The 18997-nt window shown below is 42.8% G+C and overlaps 1 protein-coding gene across 5 annotated transcripts in view; it reads left to right on the top strand.

Moving 5' to 3' along the window:
• The window catches only part of LOC146870027 (N-fatty-acyl-amino acid synthase/hydrolase PM20D1.2-like), a 716209-nt gene that overhangs the window by 596624 nt on the left and 100588 nt on the right, over positions 1-18997 (top strand). The window lies entirely within an intron of this gene.

Genomic DNA, 18997 nt, shown 5'->3' with positions numbered 1-18997 from the left:
CAAATCACAACAATTCACTGCATAGCATAACAAAACAAAACAAAGCATAGCATAACAAAGCATAGCATAACAAAACACAACAAAACATAGCATAGCATACAATAGCATAACAAAACATAGCATAAAGCATAGCATAGCAAAATAAAACAGCATAGCATAACAAAACAGCTGAACAAAACATAGCATAACAAAACATAGCATAACAAAATATAGCATAGCATAATACAACAAGCATAGCAAAACACAAAACATAGCATAGCATAACAAAACGTAGCACAACAAATCAAAACATAGCATAACAAAACAAAGCATAGCATAAGAAAGCATGGCATAGCATAACAAAACATAGCATAGCATAACAAAACAGCATAGCGTAACAAAACACAACATAGCATAACAAAGCATAGCATAACAAAACATGGCATAGCATAACAAAAGAAAGCATAGCATAGCATAACAAAACAAAACAAAACATAGCATAGAAAACAAACAAAAAACAAAACATAGCATAGCATAACAAAACACAACAAACATAGCATAATAAAACAAAACACAGCATAACAAAACATAGCATAGCATAACAAAACATAGCATAACAAAACATAGCATAGCATAACAAAACATAGCATAACAAAACAGCATAGCATAACAAAACAAAGCATAGCATAGCAAAACACGACAAAACATAGCAAGGCATAACAAAACACAACAAAACATAGCAAGGCATAACAAAACGTAGCATAACAAAACAAAACATAGCATAACAAAACATAGCATAGCATAACAAAACAAAGCATAGCATAGCAAAACACAACAAAAAATAGCATAGCATATCATAACAAAACATATCATAGCAAAACACAACAAAACATAGCTGAGCATAACAAAACACAACAAAACAGAGCATAGCAAAACAAAACACAACAAAGCATAGCATAACAACAACACATAGAATAGCATAACAAAACACAACAAAACATAGCATAACAAAGAATAACATAGCATAAGAAAACAAAACATAGCATAGCATAACAAAAAATCGCTTAGCATAGCATAACAAAGCATAGCATAACAAAACAAAGCATAGCATAGCATAACAAGGCATAGCATAGCAAACCAAAGCATAGCATAACACAAAATAGCATATCATAACAAAATGTAGCATAACAAAACACAACATAGCATAACAAAGCATGGCATAACAAAACATAGCATAGCATAACAAAGCAAAGCATAGCATAGGAAAACACAACAAAACATAGCATAACAAAACAAAGCATAGCATAGGAAAACATAGCATAGCATAACATAGCATAGCAAAAAATAGCATAGCATAACAAAACACAACATAGCATAGCATAACAAAACAAAGCATAGCATAGGAAAACATAACAAAACATAGCATAACAAAACATAACATAGTATAAAAAGCATAGCATAACAAAACATAGCATAGCATAACAAAACAAAGCATAGCATAGGAAAACACAACAAAACATAGCATAGCATAACAAAACATAACAGTATAACAAAACACAACATAGCATAGCATAAGAAAGCATAGCATAACAAAACATAGCATAGCAAAGCAAAACATAGCATAGGATAAAAAATAGCATAGCATAAAACAAAACAACATATACCATAAATAAACATAGCATAGCATAGTATACACAAAACATAGCATAGCATACAAAGCATAGCATAGCAAAACAAAACATAGCATAACAAAACACAACAAAACAGCATAACAAAACATAGCATAGCATAACAAACAATGCATAGCATAGCAAAACACAACAAAAAATAGCATAGCATATCATAACAAAACATATCATAGCAAAACATAACAAAACATAGCTGAGCATAACAAAACACAACAAAACAGAGCATAGCATATCAAAACACAGCATAACAAAGCATAGCATAACAAAACACAACAAAACATAGCATAACAAAGCATAGCATAGCAAAACACAACAAAACATAGCATAGCATAATAAAACACAAATCACAGCATAGCATAACAAAACACAACAAAACATAGCATAACATAGCCTAGCATAACAAAGCATAGCACAAGGCATAACAAAACATAGCATAGCTTAGGAAAACAGAACAAAACATAGCATAGCATAATAGTATAACACAACACAACATAGCATAACATAACAAAATATTGCATAGCATAACATAGCATAACAAAACATAGCATAGCATAACTAAACAAAACATAGCATAGTATAACAAAATATAGCATAGCATAACAAAACAAAACATAGCATAACAAAGCATAGCGTAACAAAACACAACAAAACATAGCATAACAAAACACAACATAACAAAACACAACAATTCACTGCATAGCATAACAAAACAAAACATAGCATAGCATAACAAAGCATAGCATAACAAAGCATAGCATAACAAAACACAACAAAACATAGCATAGCATATAATAGCATAACAAAACATAGCATAAAGCATAGCATAGCAAAATAAAACAGCATAGCATGACAAAACAGCTGAACAAAACATAGCATAACAAAACATAGCATAATAAAATATAGCATAGCATAACACAACAAGCATAGCAAAACACAAAACACAGCATAGCATAACAAAACGTAGCATAACAAAACAAAACATAGCATAACAAAACATAGCATAGCATAAGAAAGCATGGCATAGCATAACAAAACATAGCATAGCATAACAAAACAGCATAGCGTAACAAAACACAACATAGCATAACAAAGCATAGCATAACAAAACATGGCATAGCATAACAAAAGAAAGCATAGCATAGCATAACAAAACAAAACAAAACATAGCATAGAAAACAAACAAAAAACAAAACATAGCATAGCATAACAAAACACAACAAACATAGCATAATAAAACAAAACTTAGCATAACAAAACATAGCATAACAAAACAGCATAGCATAACAAAACAAAGCATAGCATAGCAAAACAAAGCATAGCATAGAAAAACACAACAAAACATAGCATAGCATAACAAAGCATAGCATAACAAAACAAAACATAGCATAGGATAACAGAACAGCATAGCATAACAAAACAAAACAACATATAGCATAACAAAACATAGCATAGCATAACAAAACACATCAAAACATAGCATTGCGTAGCATAACATAAGAAAACATAGCATTACATTTGATAAACTCACAGTAGCGGGCTAGCTAGCTTTAACGGGCAGTGAGTGTAAGCAACTCCGTCAACCCAGAAGCAGTCACTCGGTCACCTTTGCTCTTGTATTGCAGTGGTTTTGTTTATTAAACAGTGCCCATATTTATACTGTTAGCACTTTACTTTCAGGGCTCACAAAACTTTGATGAATCGAAATTCACAACTGAGGCTGTTAAGTTCGCTCTATATAAAACCCCAAGGATAAATAAAAAACATTGCCATTTACAATGTGAATAGCTCCAACAAATACAAGACCTATTTCAAAGTACAAATCATTGCCATTTACAATGCCAATAGTTCCAGCTCCAACAACTGCGAGACCTATTGCATTTCCAATGCTTGTTTGAATTGGTGATGTGATTTTACTGTGTTGTACTCCCAGTGTAAAGAATCAATGTTGAAGGTGTTTAGAAATGTATTTTCCAAGATTATAAAGAAGTTAATGAACTTCAGTCACAAGACTACGTGGAACATGGTCAAAGACTCGTCAAGCACCAGTAGCGGCTGAAACTTATCAGGGGCAAGGGGTGTGAGTAGAGTGTGAGGGGGTGTCAAAAAAAGAAAATAACGTATTTGATTGTCGCGTCTCTCCGTCATCCCTCTGTCGTCTCTCCCAGCCAGAGCAGGAAGCACCAGGCTCCCAATAGCCAATCACAACGCTGCAATGCAGCATTGTGATTGGTCTGAGCGTCGTGGTTTGGCACTCAGATAGGCAGTGGAAGCCTGGGCATGTTCTCCACCCAGGAGAACATGCAAAGTGCGCATGAATGTTTGGCCGGCCCAAGACGGCCAGCCAATTATTCATGTGCACTTGGAGTGGGCAAATAATTCCTCCCCCTGCTCCTGTGTGAGCAGCCCAGCCCGCCCGCAAAGCTGCGGCAGCAGGAATACATACAATGATAATAACATTAAGTTATTGTCATTTTATGTTTTCTTTATTTCACTGCTGCAAGCAGTGGTACGACGCCCCTCTGCTATAGCGGAGGAGCTGGCGCTGTCAAGCACAAATTAAGCAGATCTCCTGTGTGGATTAAAATGGAAGCGCAACATATTTTGCCCAATCGGAGTAGGGAATAATAAAGAAAAGCAAGGGACTGATTTATAGTTTGATGAATGAGTTACTCCATCACAAACGTGGCCGATATCCCGTTCTACCCATTATATACCAAGGAACGTGTAATAAGGTGGATAGGATATCCATCACATTTGTAATGAGGTAACCCTTCTGCCAAACTAATTCAGGGCTCAAGTTAGGCTTTTCTTTGGCACAAGCAAGGTAAGAGTGAGCAATGGTGTGTGTCGATATTAGATCCCTGAATGGCCATATTTGATCCTAGAGCTTCCTGCCAACTACTAAGCATTACTAATTTGATGTCACTGCCAGAGATATGAAGCTGTGTACATTATTCCTGCGGTCATCATACCAGATGGTGACCTGCCATGTTGAATTCTGACAAATAAAAGCATTCATGACAGAATCAAGGTTATAGCAAACGATGCAAACTTGTCTCCATTTTTCAGAGAAGCATGCATCCCTTATTTTGGAATGACAAGGACATTGTTTACTTTCCGTATATTATCAAGGGATAAAAAGCATAGAAATGCACATCAAGACGAGATTGGTTACCTTGGTCCTGTCAAAGTTAAACACAGACTTAAGCAAAGATAGAGTTTGGTGAAAGGATAACGCTAAGCTAAATACCTCTCAACCTTATGAAAAATCTTCAGCAAATTTAGTAAACTAGCATACACTAATGATGAAGTAGGCAGATAGCAAACAGGGGAAGGGACACGAGTCTGCTTTTCAGGGCATTAAAGGGGAGGCACTGTTCTGGTTGACATTAGCAGGGATAGCATCAAAACGGTGAAAACAAGTGCTTTAGGGCTGGGTGCAATGCTTTCCCAGCAAACAGGCTGTTAAGTGAGTAATTGCAAAGACATCAAGAACCCTAAGGCTTTCAGAGCAAATATGCGTTTACATGGCATGCATCTTTTGTTTGTAGAAAGAAATAGGTTGTTAATGTCACGTACTAGGTTTGAGCTAAAGGCAGACAACATACCTCTCTTGAACATTTTAGCTCATTTTGACCTGACCAAAGTCTCATTGAAGTTGGCAAGATTGGCTGCAAAACTACAGTTGTATAACTTAAATGGAATGTATAACGGTATTCCGCATGCGTTTAGCACGCATGCGGAATACCGTCATTAGAACAAACACATCTTTAGCATGCATTTGTTCTGCACGCAAGTCGTTATAATGACTTGTCTTAGGGGGGCGCTGTATTTTGGAATAGCTTTATTTACTATTCCAATTCCAGTCTGCACAACAGTAAAGAAGATGTTGGACTTCAACTCAGTTCCACCAATGCCCCCCCACCCATAAAGCAAGTCGTTGTAACGACTTGCGTGCGAACAAATGTGTGCTAAAGATGCTTTTGTTCTATTACCGGCGCTGTGAAGGCACAGCATGATTCCGGCTTTGTCCTAAAGGATGTTTCCCACTTTAATGTACTATACTACATATTTCTTAAACTTGCCAGCAGACATGTTGTCCCATAGGCTGATAAAAATGGAGAGACATAGGGAGGGAGTAGTTAATGGCGTATTAACAGAAGTAAAATATCTTATTTGTTATGTAAGTAATGTATCTTTAACAAGGTGGCCTAGGGATGGAAGGAAAAAAATGTAAAAGGATGTGTGTTGAAATAAGAAGCTGCCTACATAAAATTTGTTTGCCCAGATAAATATTCTAGTAAGATAAAAACCTGCTGACAGATTGAAGGACGTTGAGGGAAGGTATACTGAAAGAATCACAGAAAGTATGTTGAGTTAAAGACATGACCAAACAAATGTTAAAGGGTGTGGTGCATTCCATGGAATCAACAGGGTGCTCACACCTGATGTGCCTATTGCGAAGAGTTTGATAAGGCCTGGTGGACCATGGGTGCAGGGGCTGTGGATTCTGTAAAACCAAGGACTTTTTGGCTGGCATGCAGTAGTGGCTGACGGTCAAATTTAATTTGTTGAGGTAAACAAATATAAGTGAAAATCAAATGTCCAAAGCTGCCCTGTAGGGAGTTGAACTCTGAGCCACTCCTGCTGAATGTCTTTGTAGACCTCCTAGGAATTCAGCCTTAAAATTTAAGAGTGAGATTAAAGGATTTGGTGCTTGCTTGTTTTAGGAAGCTGGCTCTGTATGTGGTATGCCACTAGGAGTTCAGGGGTTCCCCAAAAGTTTACAGGGCTCAATGTAAAAACCAAACTGCTCTATTAGTGGTAGTGTGGGCGAGCAGCCTTAGGCCTAACACAGAGGAGTGTATGACATTTACTGCACAACATTGACCAATAATGGGCACATGACTCAAAAAGGAGATTCACAGCAATTTTGGAAAAATGAACTTTGTTTGAACTTTATTTTAAGACCAAGATCTTTGCAATAAGAAAAGTACATTTTAAATTGAAAATACTTTTCACTTTCAAAAATCGACACAGAACAATTTTGAAGCAGTTCAATGTTATCCTGTGGAGGAAAACAATAATGCGGTTATACGGGTAAGTTTTACCCTTAGAGTGTCAGTCTTCAGGACAAAAGGACAGGTGAGTACCAAAACTGCACCACCAGCAGCACAGGGGCAGCCGGCTGCAGAGGTCAAAATCGGAGTTCGGCCCAATGTGTTTCAATGGACACTGGGGGTACTTGGAGCCACACTGCTTGCAGGTTAGTCAATTGGTTGCAGGACCCAAGCTTTGAGGGTTAGGTCAAGCACAGGGGGCCACAAAGCAGCACCAACATAAACCACCAGCGGCACAGGGGCGGCCGGTTGCATGGTGCAAATTTAACATCATGATCCCAATGCTGGATTTTGCTTTTTGACAAACAGGCTGCAGGTGTTGCACTGGAGGTTTCAGGAGGGAGACCGACAGCAGAGGTAAGTAGAGATCTAGGGGGACCGTTGGTTTAGCTCACCAAGGCCCAGGGATTTCAGGTGCAGGGGTGCCTTTCAACATCCAGAGCCTCTGGATTCAGTCTACTGAAGCCATTGTGGAGTTCAGGAGAGGTCAGCCAATGCTGGACTTGAGGTCAGGATCACTGGGGACACTTCACTGGACAGGTGAGCCACTCTGACTCGGCTGTCAGGTGCAGAGTGGGCAAGAGTTGCAGTTCCAGCTGGATCCGGAGCCCTTGGAGTTGGATTCTTCTGGACAGGGCCGCTGTCCTTGGGAGATCTGGTCTTTGATGAAGAGCAGGCTGGATTCTTGAGGATTCTGGAAGTCGCTGGCCACAGGACAGGCGTTGTCTTCTTTCCAGAGTCTTTAAAGCTGGAGACAAGCCAGTGAGGTTGGGGACAAGTCAGTAATTGTCTTCAGGCAGTGCTGCATGGCGTCTTCTTTATCCTTCTTCGTAGGTTGCAGGAGTCTAGTTTCTAAGTCTGGGGGAGCCACCTGAATACTAAATGTAGGTGGTGTTTTAGGGGAGTAGTAGGTAGGGCCAATGGACAACTTACCTGGGGTGACTATACCCACTAGTATGCCACCCTCCTGTGGGAGGGGGCCATAGACCTAGCCCTGATTGAAGGAGTCCCCTCATCTTCAGGATGGAGGGGACTGAAAAGTGTGCTTAACTTCACCTCCTCCACCTGAAGGGTGGAGTTGGCAAAGGTGGGCACCCTTCTTCTGAGTATTCCTGCCCAAAGTGGGGGGTGTAAACCGGGGGCTGCCGTCTGCTGCTAGCAGCAGAGGCTGGAGGTCTCATTACAAAGGCGGCAGGCCTTTGAAGCTTCCCCTTTGAGCACTGGCCCATTCTGGGGGAGTCTATCCACCCTGGAAACCTAAAGTCAGTCAGTGCCCACACCAGGGTCGGTAAGTTTTCAGGTGCCTCTGAGGTCCCTCTGAGTACATGTTTTAATAAATCTCACATTGGCATCAGTGTGGATGTATGACAAGGAGCTGTTTGGTACTGAACACTCCTGGTTTCGGTGAAGCCATCATGGTGCTGGGATACTCGAGTTTCCACCCCATGTACTCCTTATGGCTTTCCTGGCACTTACAATATTTAATAATTGACTAAGTATTGTGGGACATATCTACTCATGCAGATATGCCCCCTGCCTTAGGGCTGTAAGGCCTGCTAGAGGGTTGACTTACCTATACATACAGGCAGTGCTGGCTGGCATGGCACCCAGGCAGGGTGCCATGTCGACTTTGTCATTTTTCACCTCACAAGGGCATGTACACAAGGGCAGTGGCATGGTCCTAGTGAGGTGAGTCTCAGGGGACCCTCTTCAGCTTCCAGGCCCTAGGTACACAGGGCACCACTTACTAGGGACTTACAGGGGGCAGAAGTGCCAATTGTGGGTATGCTTTAGGGAAGAAGCACTGACACAGGGGACCTGGTTAGCAACTGCAACCAAAACCACATCGAATACCAGGCAAAAAGTGGGAGCTAACCATGTGAAAAGAGGCACTTTTTCACACTTGTCTTCCAAGTGAGTGCCATCAACCCCTCTTAATGCCAGAACCTAGAGTGCCTGCATCAAATGTCAGCCTGCATTAAAAAGGCAATTCCTGAGGGAATCTTCACCTGCCTTCCTACCATCAGCTTGTTACAGACACAGCCATTCATAGAGGGTCCATCAGGTCCATTTCAGGTCCATTTCAGGGGGTCATGTGCAAGACAGCAGTGACACCTATACCAACCAGCCCAGTGGAGCGTAGAGACCCTGTTTGGAGGGCTCACCCAGACACCTCATTGGCCTTAAGTGACCAAGGAAGATGATTGACTTCAGATTGCACCTCTGACTGCCTATCAGCCCCAACACCTCCAAAATCTAAGAGCTAACCAATACCAGCAGCAACCACTGCTCCAAACCAGTTGACCTCTTAGACCCCACACTAGACAGCACCACCTCAAAAACGTATTTGGAAGCACACACTGATGCCCCCGTAGTATCTATATCCCAAGACCCTACAAGAACCTTTGTCATTTCATACATGTGTCTATTCTCACTGAAGAGGTTCAAGGAGACGTTAGTATATTCAGATGTATTTTCTATTCCCTTGTCTATTTTCTGAATGAGTTTGGGTGGATGAACTGGTGCTGGCAGGGAAGTTGCTGACTGGACCTGTGGATGGCAAGTGAGGAGAGATAAGATTCCAAGTCATGTGGACACGAGTTTGCCTGTATTTTCCAGATACATTATTGTGTTGAAAATGCATTGTACAACCGTGGCCATGGAGGAGTGACAACAATGTAACATGGAACAGGTAACTCGGGACAAGTGTCGGGGCATCCAGAGGTAGTGGACAGATGTACAGGGATATCATGTGTTCGCTTAGACGTAATAGAAAGGAAAATATGCTGGCAATGGGCTGGTTAACCCTTGATAGCTTACAATAAAAAAATGCATAAAGTCAAGAAATGCATTTTATTTTTCATTTCACAAGTCTGCCAAGTCACACATATGACACCAACAGCCATTCCACCCTTCAAAGCGAACAATGTTTCATTGTGGGGCTTGTAGTTTCACTTTTAACGCTGTCATTGTGGGCTTAATATGCCAGCACGCAAACTACTGTTCGCTAAAATTACAGAATTGGCAGAAAGTGTTCTGCATGATATAGGGCCATTTGTCAGCTATGCTCTAAACAATTTACAAAGTTGTCTATTCTACATCGAAAGCCAAAAGTAAACTCTGCTCACATTTTTTGTGAGGGTTCAGTGTTTTATTCACATTGTGCATTAAAACAAGCATTGCCAACGTGAAATGTTTTGTATTTTGGGTAGTGGAAAGTTGTAGACCAAGCTTCACAACACAACGAAGGTACAAAGAGGACAACAGTAGTGAAATCTTCCTTAACACACAGAATGCTAAGGGGCGTACTGACATTATAGCAGGGTACCAACATCACCGGAATATACTGTGTCTGCAAAATTGGCAGCCTGGACTCCTTTGATACTAGGCAAGTATGTCAAAGTGTGCTTAGCGTGTCCTAGCGGCAGTGGCAGTAGTAGGACATGGCCCATCCACTTTAAAAAGTGTGGGCTTAGAGTTTTGCTTCCGGCCCTCACTGCTGCCACCAACTCATCCACTGAAAAGCCCGCCAGGACAACAACCAACTTTCCTGGTTATGGTGCAGAGCTCTTTCCTTTTGGCTCTGTGTGCTGTGGTATCTTCAAGCTGCGGATCCTTTTAGGCGGTTCGCTGAAGACATCTTGAGAACATTCAGAAAGCTTCCCTAGGAGTGCATTCTTCCCATTGCTCACCATTAGCTTTGTGTTTTGTATCTCCCATTTCCTTGCTTTCTATTTGCTTGCTCTATTTGTTGTAGGCTGTCCAGCTTGACTTGTCCCTTCCCTTGCCCAAACCTTGTTTACTTTATACTTCCTAGATCTCACTTACTGTAAATAGACTTTTAAATCTTGTTCTCATCTTGTCACATTTGCTGTGCAAGGCCAAATGTCAGGCCCCGTCTTCGAGGGAGTCTGGACTTTACTTTTTTTTTCTGTGAGTTCAAAGTGAGAACGTTTATAGAAAAGCAAGAGGAATGCAGATTACTCTCTCCATGGAGCCAGCTCGTGCCACTCCTATGCTGCAGTTTACGAGGCTTTAACATAACCCTTTAACAGGCCTGCAGGGAGGAGGTGCACGCACTAAAATATTCATGTTGAGGTTTTTCTATCAAATCACTGTTAGCCTTTGCTTAATGTGACCCTCTAGTGAATGTCTAATGATCCTTCTGCTTACAGTCAGTGAGTCCGAGTACCAAACCCTTTTATTAATAGCTCAATGGCAAGCCAAAAGGTGTGGCCTACACATCTACACTTAATGAGCAATAGCCTCAGTATGTGCAATGCTTACAGTAGCACCGTGACATAAAAACCTAGACAACACAGATTACTGTTTTCCAGAAAACTACAAACAGGAGACTAGAAACCCACTGCATTATTTACACTACACCCGTAATTATCCTGCTTATGTCAAAACATAGTTTTTATACTATTTGGTGGATGCATGTGTTGTCAACAATGAAATAGGTGAACATGTTCCACTGAAACAATGGCCATTAGGGCAGGCTTTAGCACTGCTGGCATCTGATGCAACACTCTACGCCACTTCACTCTGTGCCACTCTACTCTGCACCACTTTACTCTATGCCAGTATACTCTGCAACACTGCACTCTACGCCAGTGCACTCTATGCCACTACTCTATGCCACTGAACTCTATTCTTAACCACTCCACTCCATCCCACTTCACTCTACAATCTACTCTATGCCACTGCCCTCTATGCTACTCTACTCCACCCTGCACCCCTTCTCTTTATGCCACTGCGCTCTACGCCACTATTCTATGCTACTTCACTCTACACCGCACCACTCCACTCCACTCCACACCATTTCACTCTACACTGAAACAATTTACTCTATGCCACCGGTCTCTGTGCTGTTGCACTCTGCTCTGTTCTACTCTAAACTTCACCACTGCCCTATATGCCACCTACTTTCAACCTCTGCACTGTAGCCAATGCACTCTAAATCCCTTTACTCAAAACCAATGCACTCTACACCAACTTCACTGTACTCTATGCCACTATACTCTACTCTGTAACACTCTACACCACTGCACCCTATGCTACTCTATTCTACTCTGCACTACTGTACTCTGCTCTACTTCAATGTGCACCCCTCTACGCCACTCTACACTGCACCAATATACTCGTCACCACTTTACACCTCTGTTGCTCTACTCTACACCACACTACTCTACACCACTGTAGTCTGCTAGACTTCACTCTGTACCGCTAAACTCAACACCACTCTAATCTGCACCACTGCACTCTGCAAGCTACGCCACTCTGCACGGTTGCGCTCCCGGTCACTGCACTCTACAACACTGTTCCACTCTGAGCCACTGCTGTCTGCGCCGCTCTACTCTTCCCCACTCTACTCCGTGCCACTGCAGTCTCTGCCACAGAACTCAACACCACTCTACTCTGCGCCCCTGCATGGTCTGCCACTCTACACCATTACGTTCTACGTCACTGCACTTTATGCCACTCTATTCTACACTCCACCACTGTACTCTACACCACTTCTCTCTGCGCCACTCTACTCTCTGCGACTGCACTCTACTCTGCACCACTCAACTCTATGCCACTACACTCTGCATCATTCTAAACCACTCTATTCAGGACTCCATGCCACTGTTCTTTACGCTACTTTACTGTACACCTCTGCACTCTACCGTGCACCACTCCTCTCTATGACACTTCACTTTACTCTGAAACAATCTACATTATGCCACTGTATGCTATGCCACTGCATTCTACTCTGCACCACTCTACTCTATGCTGCTGCACTCTACGCCACTCTACTCTTCGTCAATACACTATACTCATCATCATCAAAATATCTTTATTCGGATATTGAAACATCCAAGAAAAGAACAATGCATTTACACATTTCATAATACAATAATGTGAACAAATAATCTTAAAATAATTAAAATAAGTCATTTCTGCAGGGTCTGTCCGGGGATTACACGAGAAAAAAGGCTGTGAATTCATAGAGTTTTAAAGTGCAGGGTGCTAACATCTATAAAGTACGAGATACCAACACAGTAAAATTATTTAAAATGCATGATCATAGCCAGTTTAAAACAAGACTTTAAAAATAAGCTATAACATATTAAACGTCATAAAACATCCCAAATACACTGTACCATACAATTCATAATTTACATACATCCTCGGTAAGGTCTACTGTTGTGTGCAGAATGTAAACAAAGTTTAAAAGGGAACTTTTAATCATAGAACCCAACCCTCTGTGTTCAACAAGCAAAGTTGCTTACGCCTCACGTCTAGACTTCCTTAATTTTGCAGCTAATCTTAAAAAGTTTGCAGTGCAAAACAAGGTAAGGGGTTCCGAGGAGAGTTTCAGGTATAGGAGTGCTACCCTAACTTGACTAAATTTATTCACTCTTAGGATGGTTTTTAAGAAAACTGCCCGCGGGTATTCGTATAATGGACAAAAGAATACAGATCCCAGATCGCAGCCGCATGGACCCTTTGATCCAATATCTCTTGTGAACCCTGCAGGGACAGCTAAGATGTGATGTAAAAGATCCAGTCTGAATCTGGTCATTAAAAATCTATAATTTTTATTATATATCTGCGCCAGGTAAGGTTCTAAACCTGCAACAGATTTCGATAATATGTGTGATCGCACTGACCCTTTCAGTATTTCACTGTCTTCCCGGGCGCAGGCTAGACGCCTGAGGTATTCTGCTTTTATAACTACTTTTAACTGGGGCGTCAGGGACATGGGCTCATCAAAACAACTAGCAAAGCCCAGCCACTTCAGTGTATCCTTCACATATTTGAGCCACGGTATCCTATGTCCTTTGTCCCTATTTATACAATCTTTGATTATTTTTCTACTTAGACTAGCCTCAGGGTTGGTCCAAATTTTAATCCAACACATTATTGCTTTAATGCTTAGTCTATCAGTAATGTAAGGGAGCCCTAGCTCCTCATGAACAATGTGGGCCGGAATACTTTGAGGGACTTGCAGAATCCTTCTAAGAAACTTATTTTCCTCCAATTGTATCATGGAAGTGTTTCTGAATCCCCAAACCTCACTCCCATACATAATTTTGGAGCAACAGATTGCGTTATATAAATTCAATATTTCATTCAGTGACCAGCGGCCTAATCTCGTAGCTCGATTCATAATTGAGCCCATTGTACTCGACTGTTGTTTACATTTTTCTGAGATTAGTGTGTTAAAATTGAGGTGTCTGTCGAAAATTATCCCTAGATAATTAAAGACCTCGACCTTTTCTAGTTTGTGGCCCCCAATTTTAAAAATAAAATTCCTCGTTGGTCTTTTTCCTGCTTCCATAACATATGATTTTGTTAAATTGGGAGATAGGTCTAAATTTGCCATGAACCCACAGAAGCCATCAATAAGAGACTGCAGTCCCCTCCCTGTGCGTGACAGGAGTACTGCGTCGTCCGCGTATAAGAGGACAAGTATGCTTCTGTTGCCCACTCTAGGACAATCTACCCCCAGCTCTCCAAGTGCTTTGTCCAAACCATTTATATATAGCGTGAATAAAAAGGGCACCAGGATGCAACCTTGTCTCACACCCCTAGTACATGAGAAATGGTCAGTAAGGTTCCCCTCATTACTGTATCTGACCTGGGCTGTTGTGTTCATGTGTAATGTTTTTAAAATGAATATCAGACCTGGATCGACCCCTAACAGCTCTAAAATCTCCCACAGCTTTTCCCGGTTAACCCGGTCAAAAGCTGCTGTCAGGTCCATGAAGGCTAGAAAGACTGTCCCCTCGCCTGCCACGGTGTACTTTGCCACCAAGTTGTATAGATTAAGGCATTGGTCCGAGGTAGAACGGCCCATTCTAAAACCATACTGTGTATCGGTAATGATTTCATTCTCCTCTGCCCAGTCCATTAGGCGGTTTAGGATTACCTTCCCTAGAACCTTTGCTGACACGTCAATCAGTGAGATCGGGCGATAACATTGAGGGTCGCACTTGTTGCCCTTTTTAAATAGGGGAACAATGCTAGCAGTTGACACTATACTCAAAACCAATGCCCTGTACGCCAATCTACTCAACACCACAGTACTTTATGGCACATCACTCTAGGTGTCTCTATTCCACTCTACGACACTCCACTCTGATGCTCTACTCCATTAAACTCTAATCCACTCTATGACCTTCTACTCCACTCTACAACACTCTACTCAACTCTATGCCACTCTACATCATGATTCCACTCTATGATGCTTTATGCAGCTCCCTCTATGCCACTTAACTCAACACTGTTGTACGACACACTACCCCACTATTCGCCACTTCTCTCCGACACTCCTCTCTACGCCACTCGGCTCTACAACATTCTACTTCACTCTATGCAATTCCACTCTCCTACACTACTTCATTCTATCCCACTCTACAACAATCTACTTTGCTTTTCACCACTGTACTTTACAACACTCTACTCCACTCTATGCAACACTCTCTACACCACTCCACTCTACACCCCTCCACAAAACTCAATGCCACTCCACGAAACTCTACTCTGACACTCTACACCAATCCAGTCTACTCCACTCATCTCTACTCCACTTTACGCCCTTCCACTGTACAATGCTCTACTTCCTCCATAACACTTCACTTCACTTCAATCCACACCACTCAACTCTACACCACTCCACGCCACTCTATAACACTCCACTGTACTCCACTTAATGGCACAACATGCTAGTTTCCTTTACCCCACTAACTTTTAGGCATGCTGAGCAGCAGCCACGCTGGTGTGCAACATGACTAAAACATATTGATGAAGCTCTTACATAGGCAAGACCTATTGTCTTTGCCAATGCTTGCTTCTATAGCTTTGGCAATTCTCCTCCTATTCGCCTCCGCAGCTTGGGTAGTGCTGGGAGCTGGTGTCTGTGTTTGCCTGCTTGTTGTTCTGTTTTCTCTGCACACTCTGGAGGAGTCCTTTTGGTGTTGACCCTCAAGTGCTGACCAAGTGAGTGTGAGCTAAGGAGGATTTTCCAGTCAGTGTGAGAGAGATTTTGTCATGTTTCGGTGTGTGTGTTTTGGCTGGCACCTGGCACATTCAATCGAATTCAGCCTGCTTTAGAAACAGTTTAACTGTTTTCCCTTTCCTGGTATGTTTGGTCTGTTTGTGTGGAAGCAAGAGTCTGCTGTGTAGGGGAATTTTTTATATGTCACCTTGCGTTAAAGTCAATTTGGTTGTGGGGTCAATGGTCGAGTCTCTTGTTTACTCCTAATTTGATTGTGTTGCCTTGTTGCCTTACTGTGATAGAAGCTGGTGTTGTTTGGTGCCATTTTGTTGAGGATATGGTTGCCTCAAATGGCCTGTGTGACCCATAGGTTGTATGGTGAAGGTGACAATTGTCACCATCTGCAACACAGGAGTTCACACGCAACATGAGTGCATCTAGAAAAAAGAATTGTCAGGATCCTGGCCTGAGGAATTCTGTCAGGAGTTGGTAATAATAAGATCATCTCCTAAGTAGTAGTGTGGAGGTGTCATACTACCAGACATAGGTGTGACCGGCTGTCAGCTATAAGCAGCAGTGTGCTGTAAAGATCAATTCCCCCCAATCGACCACCGTTTGAAGTATCTGTATTGTTGTGTGGTCCTGAAGAAGGTGGTTGAATGTAATCAATGCCCACACCGAAACACGCTTTGACCATTTTTGTAAAAAGTGATTACAGCCCACAACGTTGCAACAGATCAAAACTGCTTTTCCGTTGTTTGTCCAGTGTATGTGTGGAATGGTGGGTCATAGTATGAATGTAGTGTATGATAGGGAGTGCCTTTGTATGTATGTATGAGTGAGTGAATGGAGTGTTATGGGGGCAATTCTGATTTTATGTAAAATATGACATTTTCTTTTTTGTGAAAAACAGATATCTGTCGCAGTACATGGAAGGAAATATTAAAATGTACATGTAGCCTTTTTTATGAGATGTGTTTAGTGAGACCAATGAATATGATAAAATATAAGAAAAAATGAATAAACATGGTCTGATAAAAGATACTGCATATGTAGCATAAATGTATCTGGGGATCAGAACCAACAGCATTTGTAGGATATATGAGAAGAAATACGGGTTGTAGGAAGGTGGAATCTGACTATATGGTTGCCCCCACTTTTTTCCTGGTGTTTTTCTGGTTTATGACTTAGTTGGACTGGGATCCTGCTATTCGGGGCCCCAGTCTATCTGCTTTCTCTGTAAAAAGGTTTGCATGTACATTAGGTAAATTTCTAATTTTTTATAAGCCCCTAGTATATGGTATACTATGTACCTAGGGCATAGGTACCTCAGAGGCCTACCAGGGGCTGCAGCATATATTATGCCACCCCTGGGAAGCACTCCAAAATGACACCACAGGTCTGCTACTGCAGCCTGGGTAAGGGTGTGCTTGCACCCCTTACAGTGGTATAGGCTACCTATATCACTACCTTATACAGACACATATAAACCTATAAGCCACTCCTATGGCAGGCCTTGACAATCCTGAAGGCAGAGTGCTTGGTTTTATTTGAGAGGGTGCAAATACTTCCTTATGGCTGTTCTGTGATACAGCCATACCATATAATGTTAAGTGCATTATAACCTTGCGGTAAATGCTAACTTTGGGATGGCTGCATCAAAACATGTTGTGTTTGGTGTCAAACACTTTGGAATACTTCCCCCCCCCCTGCCAGTCCTAGCGGCAAGGGTAGCATTCCACCCTTCTAAAGGGAGAGACATGTTCACACTGGCTAATCCCGGTAGGACTTTCCTGAGCCCTGGCATGACAAAATGGATGCCTCTGCCACAGACACGGGTCTGGTCTCCTGCTGCTGACCGAAACTCCGGCAGGGGAGGCCTGGACAATAGGTTTCCTGTCGAGGGGAGGTGTCCCCACCTCCCCAGACAGGCTGATGTGTATTGGGACTGGGCGGGAGCACTCTCTGGTGCTTTGAAGTCCTGCACTGGGGGCATACTTGGTGTCCCTGTGCATACTCCAGTTCAAACCGGTTGCAGGGGCTACCTGCCCCTGCTCTTGCGCGAAACTGGACAAAGGAAATGGGTGTAACCACCCCTCTTTCCTGGCCCAACCATAGGTGGGGCCTTAGAGTTAGTCCATCCCCTAAACATAGTATAAGTATAGGAATCCAGTCCCTAGGACTTTAGATTAACTTGGACGAAACTCTGCAACGTACATCCTGGACCTTTGACGTTCTATCCTGACTAGAAGACTGAAGAAATCTCCCTTGGGGTCAAGGAGTGACTCCCCTGCTTGGCAGGCACCAAAGAAGCAACTGACTGGTCTGCAATTCTGAAGCTCCCGCCGGACGCCGAAGTCTCTGCATCCCCAGAGGTGGATTTCCAGACTTCCCCGAGGCTACCCTGAGTCCACAGCAAAGCTGAGGCCCGTGGCTATCGTGGGTGACGTGGAACCGTGACCCCTGGACACCGTGAACTTTTGCAGCAACACTATCTTCCTGGTCCTCCTTGAAGTTGTGCTTTGGGCTCCGAGTAGCCCCAGCCTTGAGCACCTCCTGCACCGAAGATTGTTGGCCTCCACTCCACGAGTGACCCGTGGGCCAGCTTCAAGTGCGATCGCTCGAGGCTCCTTCGCGATCACTAGCCCGTTGGCTAGCAGGTCCCCACGAAGGCAACTCCTTTCCTTATTGGGCTTACCTGGTTGCTCTAGACGTGCCCTGACTTACCCTTGCTTGGTGAGTCCCTCAGACCTTGCTGGTCTGCACCGCAGTCCTTTCTCTGATTTCCAGTGACTTGCCATTGCCAAGGCTTGTTGGGTCCTTTCTGGTCACTGACACCGCAGCACTCGACAGACTTCGTGGGACAGCTCGAATCCGGCTCATGGACTTCGACGACGCCTCCTTCACCTCGTGGCTGAAGAGTCAAGACACCCATCAACTCACCAGAAGCACCCGACATCTGTGGGCATTGGTCAATCCTGCCCTCGGTCACTGGCTAGTGACCCAGACACTGTCCCCTCTGCTTTCAGGTTCCTTACACCCTAGATCCAGGCTTGGATCTCTTCGGACACTTCTCCTCTTCACGGCAGCAGCAGTTCTTTGCAGGCTTCCATTGGAATCGACGACGCGACCCGACACCAAAAGACACCTATGCAGCCGGCTTCCCTTGGTGAGGTAACTTGAGTACTCCGGTGCTCTCGTGGGTGCTTAAGTCCAAAAGG

The sequence above is a fragment of the Triturus cristatus genome, chromosome 1_1 (genome assembly GCF_964204655.1).
Source record: "Triturus cristatus chromosome 1_1, aTriCri1.1, whole genome shotgun sequence".
Taxonomy (NCBI): Eukaryota; Metazoa; Chordata; class Amphibia; order Caudata; family Salamandridae; genus Triturus; species Triturus cristatus.
This window is presented reverse-complemented; position numbering and strand designations above follow the sequence as displayed.